Here is a 15,777-nt window from a genome sequence, read left to right as displayed (position 1 = left end):
CAAGTGAAAAATTCCAGCTGGGACACCGTATTAACCAATGTTTTATTCCAATATTAGATAGAATTGTTAATGAAAATGCCATGAAACAGTGACTTTAAAAATTGGGTTATGTTATTTCCTCAACCAACTGTTCAGTATGCCATTTTTCTTTCTGAAGCAAACCAGTCAAGTATCAAAAATGTTTCCAGTTTCCGCAGCACCTCTTATTCTAGACACGCATGTACATCATTATTTGAGTTGTATTTTCAACTGGATAATGTGATTGATAAACAATTAATTTGTTTAATACCAGTCAGTTATTTTAATATATTAAAAAATGTGATTCTAGGATCTGAAACATTTCCTTACAAGCCAGATAGGTGTGCAATGATCATGGGGAGTAATATGAATAGACTATTCTCAGTAGCCCCCAAACCTAATGATAAAAGCAAATTACTGTAGATGCTGGAATCTGAAACAAAAGGGAAAATGCTGGAAAATTTCAGCAGGTCTAGCAGCATCCGTAGGGAGAGAAAAGAGCTAACGTTTCTAGTCCCAATGACCCTTTGTCAAAGCTTTGACAAAGTGGCCTCGGACTCGAAACATTAGCTCTTTTCTCTCCCTACAGATGCTGCCGGACCTGCTGAGATTTCCCAAAACTAATGATCTTGGCATTCATTTCCAAGCCACATGTGCAGTATAAAGTATAATGCCTGTGTGTGTTAATGGATTTTAATTTTTGTATTACACTGTACCTACTTATTTCACCATTTCATTAAATATTGAATATCACAACTTGCAATGAGTAAATATTTTTATTAACTCAGAAAAAGCTAAAATAGAAATTCAACAATTATATAATGTAATAAAACATATTTTAACAATAACAGCTATCTAAAATATTAAATTTAGTATCTGTCTAGTTTGCAGATTTGCAGTTTCAGTATTAAATAATTGCTAATAATTTGCAATTATCTAGACATGAAATGTAAACTTATCCATAAATGATCATTAACTGTGAAAACATTAACAGTAATCTGCTGCCATAACGAAACACTCATATTATAGTTTCAGTCATGTGATGCCATATACTTTAGGTTTTACATTCCCACTCATGTCAAAGCGCATTTACTGCCCTCAGGGCAATTCACAAATGAAAACAGAAACGGTCGACAAGAAGTTAGCTAAAGGTGCACTGTCTTTTGAGATTCTCGCAGAAAAATATTTTTCACTGTACCTCGGTACATGTGACAATAAACAAATCCAATCCAATCCGAATAAGGTAAAATATTTAAAAACTCGAGGCTTGGTTATAAGAGTGGTCAAGAATGAGAAAAGACCCCAGAGGCTGTGGAAGCTCAGTTATTGTGTGTGTTCAGGGTAGAGATTGATAGATTTCTGGTTCACAATAACATAAAGGGTTTTGGGGATAGTGGGTGTAAAAATCAGTGAAGTGTCCGATCAACCATGATCGTATTAAATGGCAAGCAGGCTCGATGGGCTGAATGGCCTACTCGTCTTCCTATGTTCTTCTTTCCTATGTACAATGTGGCTCCTTAAAACATGCTCAATAACTCTACCAGACTGACACCTGATTTCATGCTGAATGTTACTTTTCCTCAAGATTTTACCCTATTACCTGGCCTGATATTTTGTGTGAAGAATTTTAGTGAAGCTACAATAGGAAAAGCTTTTTACCAGTAACAGTGATCATGAAGCTGTTAGATTGTTGTAAAAACTCATCCGGTTCTCTCATATCTTTGGATGAAGAGAAAACTCTCGATATGTCTGCCTTACATGTGACTCCTGCAGTGCACATCAACAGGGTGGTTAATTAACATCCCTCTGAAATGGTCTAGAAAATTACTCAATTGTGCTAAACTGCTACCGAAAGCAATAAGAATAATAAAACTGGAAGGATGACCGCTTGGCTGTGACCTAGGTATGTGCAGCAACAAAGGCACACCCAAATGTGATATCCTTATTCAAGAAAGGGCGCAAGATATTTCTGTGCTGTATAACTCAATGATTCTATGACAGTTCTCGCAATGACTGGCCAGTTAGTTTAACATCAGTGGTGGCAAGGGTTTGGAATGCATAATCAGTGAAAAAATATAACAGGCACTCAGAGGTGTTTGAGTTAAATAAGGAGAGTTTACATCAGTTTGTAAAAGGCAGATTGTGTTTGTCTAATCTAATCAATTTGTTTTGATGAAGCAGAAGATTGATGAAGGGAATACGGTTGAAGTGATACGTATGGTTTTCAGGAGGAGCTTGACAAGACCGTGTAATAGGTTGGTTAATAAAATTGAGGCTTATTGAATAGAAGGACAGGTATCTGAGGCCCTGGGATCCAACCCCTTTTGCGTCGGAGACCTTAGGCGAGGGCTGTTCAGTATTGGTCCCCACAAACAGGGACCAGACACAATGGCACCTGTGGGCGTCTCCGAGGGCTTCAGCCGTCCTCAGGCGATTGCCCTCTGGGCACTGACAGTCTGACACTGGCAAGGTGCTCAGGTGGCATTGGCAGCTGGCGGGGCACTGCCAGGGTGCCAGGCCAGCATTTTGTCTGAACTAGGGATTGGGCTGAAGGGGAACCTGCCCATGATGTGAGGTAGGGCGTGTCTGTCTGTGTGTGTGTGTGTGTGTGTGTGTGTATGTATATGTGTGGGGGGGTGCCTCAAGATGAGTCATAGATGAGTTGCGGCTTTGGGGGGAGGGGGTAGGGGGAAGGGGGGGTCCGGGGATTGTTTTAAGAGATCGGGATGCCACTTAAAAATGGCTTCCTGATCTTCTCCTCCACTGAGGAGATCTGCGAGTGGAGCTCCTCAGTACAGGAAACAGGACTAAGTGTGGCCTCGACGGGGCGTTCCCTGCTGAGGCCCGGATTGCAACAAAGTCCCGTTAGATACTGTGGTCTTTCTTGGCACTGACAGTGCTGGGAAACATCCGGCTAAACATGCTCGACATGGGACTCTGCTGCAATTTGGTTAGATCGTACCCATAGACTTAATGACACAGTTCAAATGCGTTTGCAGGGACACTGGAACCTAGGGGTGCATATACATTGATCTTTAAGGTGGCAGGATATATTCATAGATTCACTACAATGCAGAATGAGGCTGTTCGGTCCATCAAATCTGCACCGACCCGCCGAAAGAGTATCCTACTCATGTACTGCAACCCTGGAACCTAACTGCACATCTTTATATACTAAGGAGAAATTTTGCATGACCAATCAACCTAACCTGTACATTTTTGGACTGTGGGAGGGAACCGGAGCACCCGAAGGAAACGCAAACAAAAAGAGGGAGGATGTGCAAACTCCACACAGTAACCACAAGGCTGTAATTTAACCTGGGTCCCTGGGGCTGTGATGCAGCAGTGCTAACCACTGTGCCACCGTGCCTTCTGCTCTCATAGTGAGAAAGTAGTTGGCAAAGTGCATGGAATCTTGAGTTTTAAAATAGAGGCATTAAGTACAAAAGTAGAGAAATTATGCTGAACCTTTGTAAGGCTCTTGTCAGACCCCAACTAGAATTGGCTTGCACTTCTGGTTACCACACTTTGGAAAATATGTAAAAGTCTTTGAGAGGGTACAGAGGAGATATATGAGGATGTTTGCAGGGTTGGGGTTTTTAGCCTTGGAGAAAAGAAGATTGAGGGGAGATCTGATGGAGGTGTACAAGATTATGACAGGATTAGATCATGTAGACAAAGAAAAACGCTTCCCGTTATCCGATGACAGAAGGACTCAGGGACATAGATTTATGATTTTGGGCGAGATGCAGGGGAATGTGAGGAAGATCTTTTTTACCCACTGAGTGCTAATGTCCTAAAACTCGTTGCCCATGAGGGTGATGGAAGCAGAAACAATCAATGATTTCAAAAGGAAACTGGGTGGGCACTTGAAGGAAATAAACCTGCAGGGCTACGGGGATCAAGTGAGGGAGTGGGATTTCTCTGCAGCGAGGCACAGACTCCATGGGCTGAATGGTCTTATTCAGTGCTATAAATGATTATCTGACCCTGCAAAACCTTCCTCACCAGCATGTCGGAACTGGTGCTAAAGTTGGGTGGGTAATCTCACAGACTGGTCAAACAATAAATCATACTTACAGAATGATACCTTAAACATCTCTGTGCCTGCTAACTATGGGATACACTGCAGCAAGTCAAGTCCCCAACTTTTCTTTGACTGTACCTCCTTAACCTGTGACTCCCACAACTTACAAGAACAAGGGTAGAAAATGCATGCAAACATGAGCACCTCCAGATTCCCCTCCAAGTTGCACACCGTTTTGACTTGGATGTATATAATTGTTCCTCATCGTCTGTGGTCATGTAACTCTCGACCTAACAGCATCGTGAGAGTAACTTAATCCACAGACTGCAAGGATTCAAGAAGAAAGCCTACTATCACCTTCTCAAGGGCAACTAGGGTTGGGCAATAAATGTTGGTCCTGCAGCAATGCACATATCCTGAGAATCAATTAAAAAATATAACTGCATGCATAGAAACACATAGTTTAATATAAAATTTCACACTAAATGTAAAATAATGTACACTATATCAATGGTATATTTAGTATATAGGAGAGAGTGATATTTAATAAACTACAAGCAATAATTTTTTAAAGATGGGATGAAAATGAGAATCTTTAATGAATTTCTGGTAAGTATGGAAGGTCCACACTATGAAATCATGGAGAATGTGATTGAACTGCATGTTCTATCTGGAAAATCTGAAAAGCATTATTATTATTGAAGGGTGAAGAAGATATCTCCATTATGAGAAATATGTATACTTAGCAAATGATGAAGTATATGATTTGTATTCAAGTGATCAGCATGGCGGCACAGTGGTTAGCAATGCTGCCTCAGTGCCAGGAACCAGGGTTCAATTCCGGCCTTGGGTGACTGTGTGCAGTTTGCATGGGTTTCCTCCAGGTGCTCCAGTTTGCTGCCACAGTCCAAAGGTGTGCAGGTTAGGTGGATTGGCCATGCTAAATTGTCCCTTAGTCTCCAGGGATGTGCAGTTTAGGATATGGGGTTACGGGATAGGGCAGGGTGGACGGGTGAGTGGACCTAGGTAGGGTCCCTGAGGGTAACAGATCCTATGTTGGTATAAAATTGGGGCTGGTTTAGCACAGTGGCCTGAACAGCTGGTTTGTAATGCACAGCAAGGCAGCAGTGAGGGTTCAATTCCCGTACCAGCCTCCCCGAACAGGCAGCGGAATGTGGCGACTAGGGGCTTTTCACAGTAACTTCATTGAAGCCTACTTGTGACAATAAGTGATTATTATACTATTATTATTATTAATTGCAATGAATATATTGTAATGTGACCTGCATTCTTTTGGAAGGATGAAAATTAAGGTAATTGTGGAGAAGTATTTCTGTTTTCATGGATATAAGGGATGACTTTAAGAAGTGGAGGCAGGAGGTACTTTATTTTACAAGGTCTTGCAGATGTGTTAATGATTGTTAACCTCATGATATTTCAAGGACTTCTGCAACTGGAATACATACTTTGCACATAAAGTTTTACAGCACAAAAACACCACAAAAACAGGCCATTTAGCCCAGCAGGTCTGTGTCAGTGTTTATGCTCTACATGAGCTTCCTGTTATCGTTCTTCATCTTAATCCTATCAGCATTTGCTGCTGCTGCTCTTCTGCCTGGCTAATATCAAGGTGGGAGAGGTTACAGCAAACAACCATCATTTTGGACACTTTGGGTTTGATTCAACCAAATGGGAACAAAGTTCCATAGCGGCAGTGTTTAGACCTGTGTTTCCCAGTGCTCACAGTGCCGAGAAATACATGGTTATACAACACAACTCGCATTATATAAGGGGCCTCAGCGTGGAATGTATGGCCGAGGCCACACATAGCCCCGTTTTGTACGCCTGGGAGCTCCGCTGTCTCGCTCTAATATGCAACTTCCACAATGGGCGGGATTTACATAGCGACGTTTTGCGAGATCGCGTTGAATCTGGCGATGCGCTGCAAATGTGAGGTTATCCATTTTGGTAGGAATAACAGCAAACGGGATTATTATTTAAACGATAAAATATTAAAGCATGCCGCTGTTCAGAGAGACTTGGGTGTGCTAGTGCATGAGTCACAGAAGGTTGGTTTACAAGTGCAACAGGTGATTAAGAAGGCAAATGGAATTTTGTCCTTCATTGCTAGAGGGATGGAGTTTAAGACTAGGGAGGTTATGTTGCAATTGTATAAGGTGTTAGTGAGGCCACACCTGGAGTATTGTGTTCAGTTTTGGTCTCCTTACTTGAGAAAGGACGTACTGGCGCTGGAGGGTGTGCAGAGGAGATTCACTAGGTTAATCTCAGAGCTGAAGGGGTTGGATTATGAGGAGAGGTTGAGTAGACTGGGACTGTACTCGTTGGAATTTAGAAGGATGCGGGGGGGATCTTATAGAAACATTTAAAATTATGAAGGGAATAGATAGGATAGATACGGGCAGGTTGTTTCCACTGGCGGGTGACAGCAGAACTAGGGGACATAGCCTCAAAATAAGGGGAAGTAGATTTAGGACTGAGTTTAGGAGGAACTTCTTCACCCAAAGGGTTGTGAATCTATGGAATTCCTTGCCCAGTGAAGCAGTTGAGGCTCCTTCATTACATGTTTTTAAGGTAAAGATAGATAGTTTTTTGAAGAATAAAGGGATTAAGGGTTATGGTGTTCGGGCCGGAAAGTGGAGCTGAGTCCACAAAAGATCAGCCATGATCTAATTGAATGGCGGAGCAGGCTCGAGGGGCCAGATGGCCTACTCCTGCTCCTAGTTCTTATGTTCTTATGAGCCGAGTAGATCCCAGGAGCGGGGTCCCTCAGCTTTTATCAGCCATGCGGCACCACGGCACACTGCTTTCCTGGCGCAGCATGGGCATTGGATCGCGCCTTTGGTTTTTTAGGCTATTCCGGTTTTGCCCTCATTCTCCAAAACTAGTGCATCAATCACTGGGACACCACAGGCTCCATTTAGGTAGAGATCAGTTAAAATTCCTTGAGCCAAGACCGACAGATGAGATACAAAGGCCCAGTTTTTTGTGGAGTCAGACAAAGTTGAGAGGCCTTTAAAAGTAGCTGTCGGATACACAATTCTTGGATTCCCACCCCTATTGTCTTTTCCAGTAATTTTCACTGTGTAGCATTCCTGTGCTTCCTGATTCATTGTGGGGGAGATGTAGTTCAGAGCTTCTCAGGGGAGTTGTGGACCATTGGGGAGTCCTAGTCCCAAATCAGGAACCAAGAAAAACAGTCCCTTTGAAATACACTGCCCCTTCTTACCTTCTCTAAAGTTACCAATCAATCAAAACTATTCATAATATCAAATACAAAGCTATTACCCACTTCACACCTCTTAATGTTGCATAAATAAATAGGCGTTGAAAGGAATCTTCAAAGACAGAATAACTTATTATAAGGTAATGGAGATGTTAATCAAACAAAACTTGCACCCACCCTCTGCTAGGATAAATGCAATAGCCATTCCTGGAACTCAGCCAAGCATTCATAATGAGCCTATCTGGCCTTACTCCCTTTTAGGAACCTAACATACAACCTATTCGGAAACAGGTCTCCAACTGTTGTTTAGGTGCAGTGGCGAAGCAAGAACCTCTGACTTTTTTTGTAGCCTATGTGTGATGCCCATGTCATGTATCAATCAATGCATAATGAATGCACAGGACCAAATTTTAAGAATTACCTAAACCTTTTATACAACAATATATTATTATTCCATTTCGGACTGTGTGTGAAATGGGGGGAGGGGGAGATCTTAAATAATACACGGCCAAGTTAAATCAAAACATTTTAAACAAAGTTATACATCATCAAATATAAAAGAGGAAGAAAAAAAACTACTTGACATGACATGAACATGATCAATCATGGAATGAGAAGTAATAACAAGTTATCACAGATATATCATTATAATGCCTCAATTGAATACTCTTGTTCTGACAACTACTAATAATGTTCTCTTCAAATTTCTGCCTACTTTGTTAAATAAAAAGTTTGAATAAATCTACAAGTTTTCAATTTTAGATTTTCTTACGATACAATACTGTGTTAATGATGTTTAATAAGATGCATACCGTGGGCGGGATTCTCCGACCCCACGCAGGGTCGGAGAATCGGCCGGCAGCGGCGTTATTCCCGCTCCCGCAGGGTTTTTAAATCTCTGACCGGCCAAAACCCGGCGCTGTGCAAATCCCGCCGGCAGCCTCTGAAAACAGCTGGCGCCGGCGGGATTTCATTATATTTTTAGATTCCACAAATCTCCGGCCCGGATGGGCCGAAGTCCCGCCGACGTGGCCACGGGTCACGTCGGCGAAAATCACAGTTGCTTTAAGACGGCGTCAACCATTGATGATGGTTGACGCCGTTCAGTGTCGGGGGGTGGGTTGCGGCATCGGGGGGGGAGGGTTGCGGCATCAGGGGGGGTGTGTTGACGGCAGCGGGGGGGGGGGGGTTGTGTTGCGGCATCGGGGAGGGGGTTTGCGGCTCGGGGGGGTGGGTTGGCGGCATCGTGGGGGGGTTGCGGCATCGTGGTGGAACTTTGCGGCATCGGGGGGGGGGTTGCAGCAACAAAGCAATCGTGGTCGGGGGGGGTGGTGGTTGCGGCATCGGTGTGGGGGGTTTGCGGCATCGGGTGTTGGGGGGTTGCGGGCATCGGGCGGGTGCCATCGGAGGGGGTTGCTGCCTTCGGGGGGGTTGCTGGCTTCGGGGGGGTTGCGGCATAGGGGGGGGGTTTGTGCGGCACTGGGGGGGGTTTTGCGGCATCGGGTGGGGTTGCGGCCCATCGGGGGGGGTTTGCATTCGGGGGGGGGTTTGGGGCAGCGGCTGTGCAGAAAGGGGGGGCGACGGATGCCTGGGGCCAACGCACCGTCGCCCCCCCCCCCTCTGAACGCGCTGCCCCCTACCCCAACCCACCCCCCCTCCACCACCCCTACCTCCCCCCTCACCACCCTACCTCCCCCTCCCCTACCAACCCTACCTCCCTCCCCCCCCCCATACCTCCCTTCCCCACCACCCCTACCTCCCTCCCCACCACCCCTACCTCCCTCCCCACCACCCTACCCCCTCCAACGCCGCCCCCCATCTCTCGCAACGCCGCAACCCCCCCACCCTCAACGCCGCAAGCCCCCACCCCCTCAACGCCGCAACCCCCCCTCATCGCCGCAACCCCCCCTCTCAACGCCGGGTCCCCCCCCTCAACGCCGGTACCCACACCCCGTCCCCCTCCCTCTGAAGGCCGGTACCCACACACCCCCCCTCTCTCCTCCTCCCCCTTCCTTCCTCCTCTCCCCCCTCCTTCCTCCTCCCCCCCTCCCCCCTTCCTTCCTCCTCCCCCCTTCCTTCCTCCTCCCCCCCTTCCTTCCTCCGTCCCCCCCCCCCTTCCTTCCTCCCCCCCTTCCTTCCTCCGTTAGTTGGGGGGGGGTGCGGCGTTAGTGGGGGGTGGGGGGGTGCGGTGTTGGAGGGGGGTAGGGGTGGTGAAGGGGGTAGGGGTGGTGAGGGGAGGGGGTCGGGGTAGGGGCAGCTGCGTGCAGAGGGGGGTCGACGGTGCTTTGGCCCCGGGCATCCGTTGCCCCCTCCTCTGCACGCCGCTGCCCCTACCCCAACCCCCCCTCACCACCCCTACCCCCTTCACCACCCCTATCCCCCTCCAACGCCGCACCCCCCTACCCCCCCCACCAACGCCGCACCCCCCCCCCACTAACGGAGAAAGGAAGGGGGGAGGAAGGAAGGGGGGGGACGGAGGAAGGAAGGGGGGGAGGAAGGAAGGGGGGGACGGAGGAAGGAAGGGGGGAGGAGGAAGGAGGGGGGGAGGAGGAAGGAAGGGGGGGAGGAGGAGAGAGGGGGGGGTGTGGGTACCGGCCTTCAGAGGGAGGGGGACGGGGTGTGGGTACCGGCGTTGAGGGGTGTGGGTACCGGCGTTGAGGGGGGGGGACCCGGCGTTGAGGGGGGGGGGGGCCCGGCGTTGAGGGGGGGGGGGGGACCCGGCGTTAAGGGGGGGGGGTTGCGGCGTTGCGAGAGATGGGGGGCGGCGTTAGAGGGGGGTAGGGGTGGTGGGGAGGGGGGTAGGGGTGGTGGGTAGGGGCGTTGGAGGGAGGTAGGGGTGCTGAGGGGGGGGGTGGTTGGGGTAGGGGCAGCGGCGTACAGAGGGGGGGGGGGCGACGGTGCGTTGGCCCAGGGCATCCGTAGCCCCCCCTCTCTGCACGCCGCTGCCCCCAAACCCCCCCCCCCCCAAATGCCGGAGCCCCTCCCCCCCCCCAAATGCCGGGTCTGTCTCTCTCCTCCTCCAAAAAACGCCGGGTCTCACAACTTCCGCAGCTGGTGAAACTGACGCGTATCGCATCAGTCAGCTGCTGGCCCCGCCGGGAACAGAGAATAGCGGCCTAAAAGAAGGCCCCGACGCCGGAGTCATGTACACCGATTTTTCTCGCCGGAAATCGGCGTTACGACGGTCTGCGGAGAATCCCGCCCCTCATTAGTCAAGAAATGTTAGTGTTGGGATGGTGTGTCAACTTTTCCCAACCTGCAACTTTTCATGTACGTTTGGTGGCATAGTGGAAATGTTACTGGACTAGTGATCCTGAAGCACAGGCCAATGCTATAGGGGCATGGATTCAAATCCCACCATGGCAACTGGTGAAATTTAAATTAAATTAACATGTTTGGAATATAAGAAAAGTTTCATTAATGGTGACCTATCACTGATTGTTTTAAAAACCCATCTGGTTCACTGGGGGGGGGGATTTTGACGGAAGAAACTGGTCTGGCCTACATGTGGCTGACCTCTGAAACATTCAGTTCAATGGCAATTAGGACTGGGAACAAATGCTGGCCTTGTCAGAAACATCCATGTCCCATGAATGAATTAAGAAAAACAAATGCATTTTTCACAGCTTAAAAATGCATAATTAAACACTGGCAAAGGATTTATTATATTTAACAGTGTGTATTACATACTGAATACTTGGTGAATATTTTATACTTGGCATTTTATTTTTAAGCTGTAATTTTGAAAGAAGGGACTGGATTCTCCTATTCCCCAGTAGCGTGTTTCTCCTGCGTGCTGTTCGCTGGTGGCAGGATTCTGTCTTCCCGCCGCTTGTCAATGCGATTTCCCATTGAAGCCATCCCATGCCGTGGGGAAACCCGTGGGCGGGGGTGTGCTGCCGGCGGGAAAAGTGAATCACAGCAGCCGGAGAATAACAGCCAAGATGGAAACAAAGATCAATCTGGAGCTTTGGAGCTCTATGTTTAAATCAGAGTAATGTTAGTTACGAATGCCACTCTTGGCTGTGTCGATAGAAGCATCAACTTTAGACATTTCCAAGCTTTGGGTTATTTACATATTAATGATTGGGATTTTACTCTGTAACCCCGCTTGAAATCAGGACTGACTGCGATGAAGAATGATGAACACGATGGGCAGTAATGGTGTTTGCTACCTCTCTCTACCAACTGGGATGTCCCTCCTCTCGTAACCAACAGGATCACCACTGACTGCTCCCCCATTACCCTCCCGAGGCAATCGTAACCACTCCTTGCATGCAGGTGGGCAATAGGAGGGCAGTGCCTATTCAGTGTCAAGAGAGTAATTCTTTCACAGTTACCTTGTTGCTAAATGTTTATTCTTAGCTCAAAATGACTTCTGCATCATGAACATGAGCGATTTCAAGTTGAAGCCCACACCATGACTTGTGCACATTATTTGGACCACAATGGGCCTTGATAAAGAGTCATCCAGATTTAAAGCATTAGTTCCCTCCTCTCTCCGCAGATGCTGTCAGACCTGCTGCAATTGTCCATTTTCTGTTTCCAACCCCTGACTAATTCTAAATGTGGTCTGGCCTGTAAAACACTTGCTGATGTTTCTTTCCCTTGCAGCTTGGAAAAGCCAGCTTCAATATCCTCAAAGCTCTGGACCTGGTGAGCAGGAAAGGTTAACTCAGGGAGCAGCCTTTTTCAGTTGTTTAGGCTCCTAATATTCTCTCCCATGTTCCTTACTTTGATATTCATGGGGAGCTGCATATGTGTTTTGAGTGCTGGCATGCAGCTTGTTGATGGGATAGAAGGGGAGGGGCAACTGGTGGCTCATTGTTGTTGTGGAGCCTGTATTTTCTAATGGGAGTGTGGTTTATGTGATCTCACAATGGTGCAGGGGTGGGGAGGGGTTGGTCAGATAATTAGGGTGTGATTTTCATGGGGCTAGGAGATGCACTGAAGTGAATCAGCCCAGGAAAAAAACCTACCTATTCCATTCTTGGAGCAGTTCTTTCAAAGGGCATTCTATATCCAAAATCACCAAGGAGATTATGTGCACCGCATAGTCCACCAAGTGGGATTTGAAAATTGCAATGGGTTCCTACTGCTGCAGTGGGACCCTAATTTGCATTGAATGGTATAACTCTCACTGTTTCCCTGAAGAAGCAACAAATTTCATTCTGAAGACCTCAATAAAGGTGGGCCTGTGGAATTCATTGCTGCAGAGTGCAGTGGAGGCCGGGACGCTAAATGGCTTCAAGGCAGAGATAGATAAATTCTTGATGTCGCGAGGAATTAAGGGCTATGGGGAGAATGCTGGGAGGTGGAGTTGAAATGCCCATCAGCCATGATTGAATGGCGGAGTGGACTCGATGGGCCGAATGGCCTTACTTCCACTCCTATGTCTTATGGTCTTATGGTCTTAAAATTACGTAGAGGAAAGATGATGGAATTGCATTGCTAAGTTCGATTTTGAGCAAGGTACCATGCCATCCATTACAATTTCTGATCCAGAACTCAATGCATATGGCTCTCCCATTAATAAAGAGCATACTAAATTGGTTCCCTATCGTTTTTATGCGAAACATTGGTGAGAGTCCACTTTTTCAGTGTGTCTGATCATGATAATGAAAACACACTTCATAAGTATTCTAGGTTCTTCATGCTTTTCTAATACGATATTTTCATACAATAATTATAATCAAGAGGCATACTGGCCATCGCTCCCAATAAAAGGTTAAAGTGCGGCATTAAACCTAAATTACTTAATACAGTTTATTACAATGAGAACAGTGTTGTTTCACATCTTGTAGAACTGAAATATACCTACTAGCACACTGAGGGACAAGTTGGGATAATGTCCCTTTTCCTGGGAATCTACGCTAATCTCTCTGACTGGGAGCTTTGAACAGTGCAAAGGAAGAGGGAATTATGGAATAAGAGATTTGTGTCATCAATTATTCCAAACCGTGGGGTTTCTGTGACTTGGAGCTGGTTGCCACTGACCTTGCCAAAAGCAGTTACAAGGTAATTATTATCGGTCTTCTTCCATTGGAATCAATGGTAATTATGCATTTAAACAATGTTCATGTCGTTGCCACTTAGACTTAAAAATAATGGTCTTAGTCATCCAGTAGCAGCGTGACGTATTGCTCCAAGGTCGGTATGGAAAACAGAGAGCCCCTAAATCGAAAACAATGCACTGCATCTCCAACAATTGTTACTGAGAGCACAATCTCGCTCCAACATTTTGTGGTAAGAAAGTATGCCCATTTCAGGATTCCATGCTGTATAATTATATAGAATATTCAGAATTTTCAGCAGCTATCCCCCCTGCCAAAAACAGATCTATATGAGTGTTTGTACTCCACTTGAATCTCCTCCAAGATTACTTCATTTTACACGATCAACATATGAAGTGGATGGTATAATCCAGTGGAAATGCATAAGCAGTCTTTACATAATACCACAGTCTTACAATATACTTGGCTAATGTAACTGCATCAATGTAATTATTTTGATAAAGTAACAGAGAAGGTTGATGAAAGGCATGCAACAGATGTCTTTGTCAACTTTAAGAATGCATTTGACAAAAGTACCACATAAAAGGCTGGTTCACAAAATTGAGGCTCAGGGAATAGAAGGTCAATGTCAGCTTGGATAAAAAGTTGATTGAATGACAGAAAACAGTCGTGTTAAATGCTTGTTCAAAACTGAGAGGACAGATTTAAAGTAATTTGCAAAAGAAGCAAAGGTGATATGAGAAAAAAACGTTTTCACGCAGCGGATGGTCAATGTCTGGAATGCACTGTCTAATAGTGCGGTGGAGGCAGCTTCAATTGAGGCATTCATGAGAACTATGTTGTTATATGGAAAGGGATAACGTGCAGGGTACTGGGGAGAAGGAAGGGTAATGGCTCATGCAGAGAAGTCTGTGCAGACACAAGGGGTGGAATGATCTCCTTCTGCGCTGTAAGCATTTTGTGACTGTGAAATTCTTGATGTGACTCGTAGTATCACGGTGACAAAGTCAGAGCAGCAAACGAACCAGAAGAAGGGCTGAGGTGAAGCTGAGATCTAGCAATTCGGGAGTCCAAAGCACTGATGTTGATGGCAGCCAGGCAGCTTGTTAGCCAGAGGAAAATTATCAGTTCCAGAAGGGACAATGACAATTCCTAATCCTGATGTGATGACCAGGTTCCTGAGACAGGAGACAGAGCAGAGTATGAGAGGAGACCATTAAAGTGATGTGATTTTGTGTGATTCAGAGACAGAAGGTGAAAGTGGAAGTAAGGTTGCAGCAAAAATTTGTGATTTTAAACAAGATGATTTTAAGGTGAAAAACAGCAAATTATGGTGTAAAGACCATAAGACCATAAGACATAGGAGTGGAAGTAAGGCCATTCGGCCCATCGAGTCCACTCCGCCATTCAATCATGGCTGATGGGCATTTCAACTCCATCTACCAGCATTCTCCCCGTAGCCCTTAATTCCTCGCGACATCAAGAATTTATCTATCTCTGCCTTGAAGCCATTTAGCGTCCCGGCCTCCACTGCACTCCACGGCAATGAATTCCACAGGCCCACCACTCTCTGGCTGAAGAAATGTCTCCGCATTTCTGTTCTGAATTTACCCCCTCTAATTCTAAGGCTGTGCCCACGGGTCCTCATCTCCTCGCCTAACGGAAACAGTTTCTTTGCGTCCACCCTTTCCAAGCCATGTATTATCTTGTAAGTTTCTATTAGATCTCCCCTTAACCTTCTAAACTCCAATGAATACAATCCCAGGATCCTCAGCCGTTCATCATATGTTAGACCCGCCATTCCAGGGATCATCCGTGTGAATCTCCGCTGGACACGCTCCAGTGCCAGTATGTCCTTCCTGAGATGTGGGGCCCAAAACTGGACACAGTACTCCAAATGGGGCCTAACCAGAGCCTTATAAAGGCTCAGTAGCACATCGCTGCTTTTATATTCCAACCCTCTTGAGATAAATGACAACATTGCATTCGCTTTCTTAATCACAGATTCAACCTGCATGTTTACCTTTAGGGAATCCTCGACTAGCACTCCCAGATCCCTTTGTACTTTGGCATTATGAATTTTCTCACCGTTTAGAAAGTAGTCTATGCTTGGATTCTTTTTTCCAAAGTGCAAGACCTCACATTTTCTCACGTTGAATTGCATCAGCCATTTCCTGCACCACTCTCCCAAACTGTCTAGATCCTTCTGCAGCCTCCCCACTTCCTCAGCACTACCTGCCTGACCACCTAACTTCGTATCATCGGCAAACTTCGCTAGAATGCCCCCAGTCCCTTCATCCAGATCATTAATATATATGGTGAACAGCTGCGGCCCCAACACTGAACCCTGTGGGACACTGCTGGTCACCGGCTGCCATTCCGAAAAAGAACCTTTTATCCCAACTCTCTGCCTTCTGTCAGACAGCCAATCCTCAACCCATGCCAGTAGCTCACCTCAAACACCATGGGCCCTC

General features: G+C 46.4%; 1 protein-coding gene across 7 annotated transcripts in view; it reads right to left on the bottom strand.

The window, feature by feature from the left end:
* The window catches only part of slc8a1b (solute carrier family 8 member 1b), a 356,896-nt gene that overhangs the window by 114,826 nt on the left and 226,293 nt on the right, over nt 1-15,777 (bottom strand). The window lies entirely within an intron of this gene.

Source organism: Scyliorhinus canicula, chromosome 6, assembly GCF_902713615.1.
Source record: "Scyliorhinus canicula chromosome 6, sScyCan1.1, whole genome shotgun sequence".
In the NCBI taxonomy this organism is placed as follows: domain Eukaryota; kingdom Metazoa; phylum Chordata; class Chondrichthyes; order Carcharhiniformes; family Scyliorhinidae; genus Scyliorhinus; species Scyliorhinus canicula.
The sequence above is the reverse complement of the archived record's forward strand: the minus strand, read 5'-3'. Positions and strand labels throughout refer to the sequence as shown.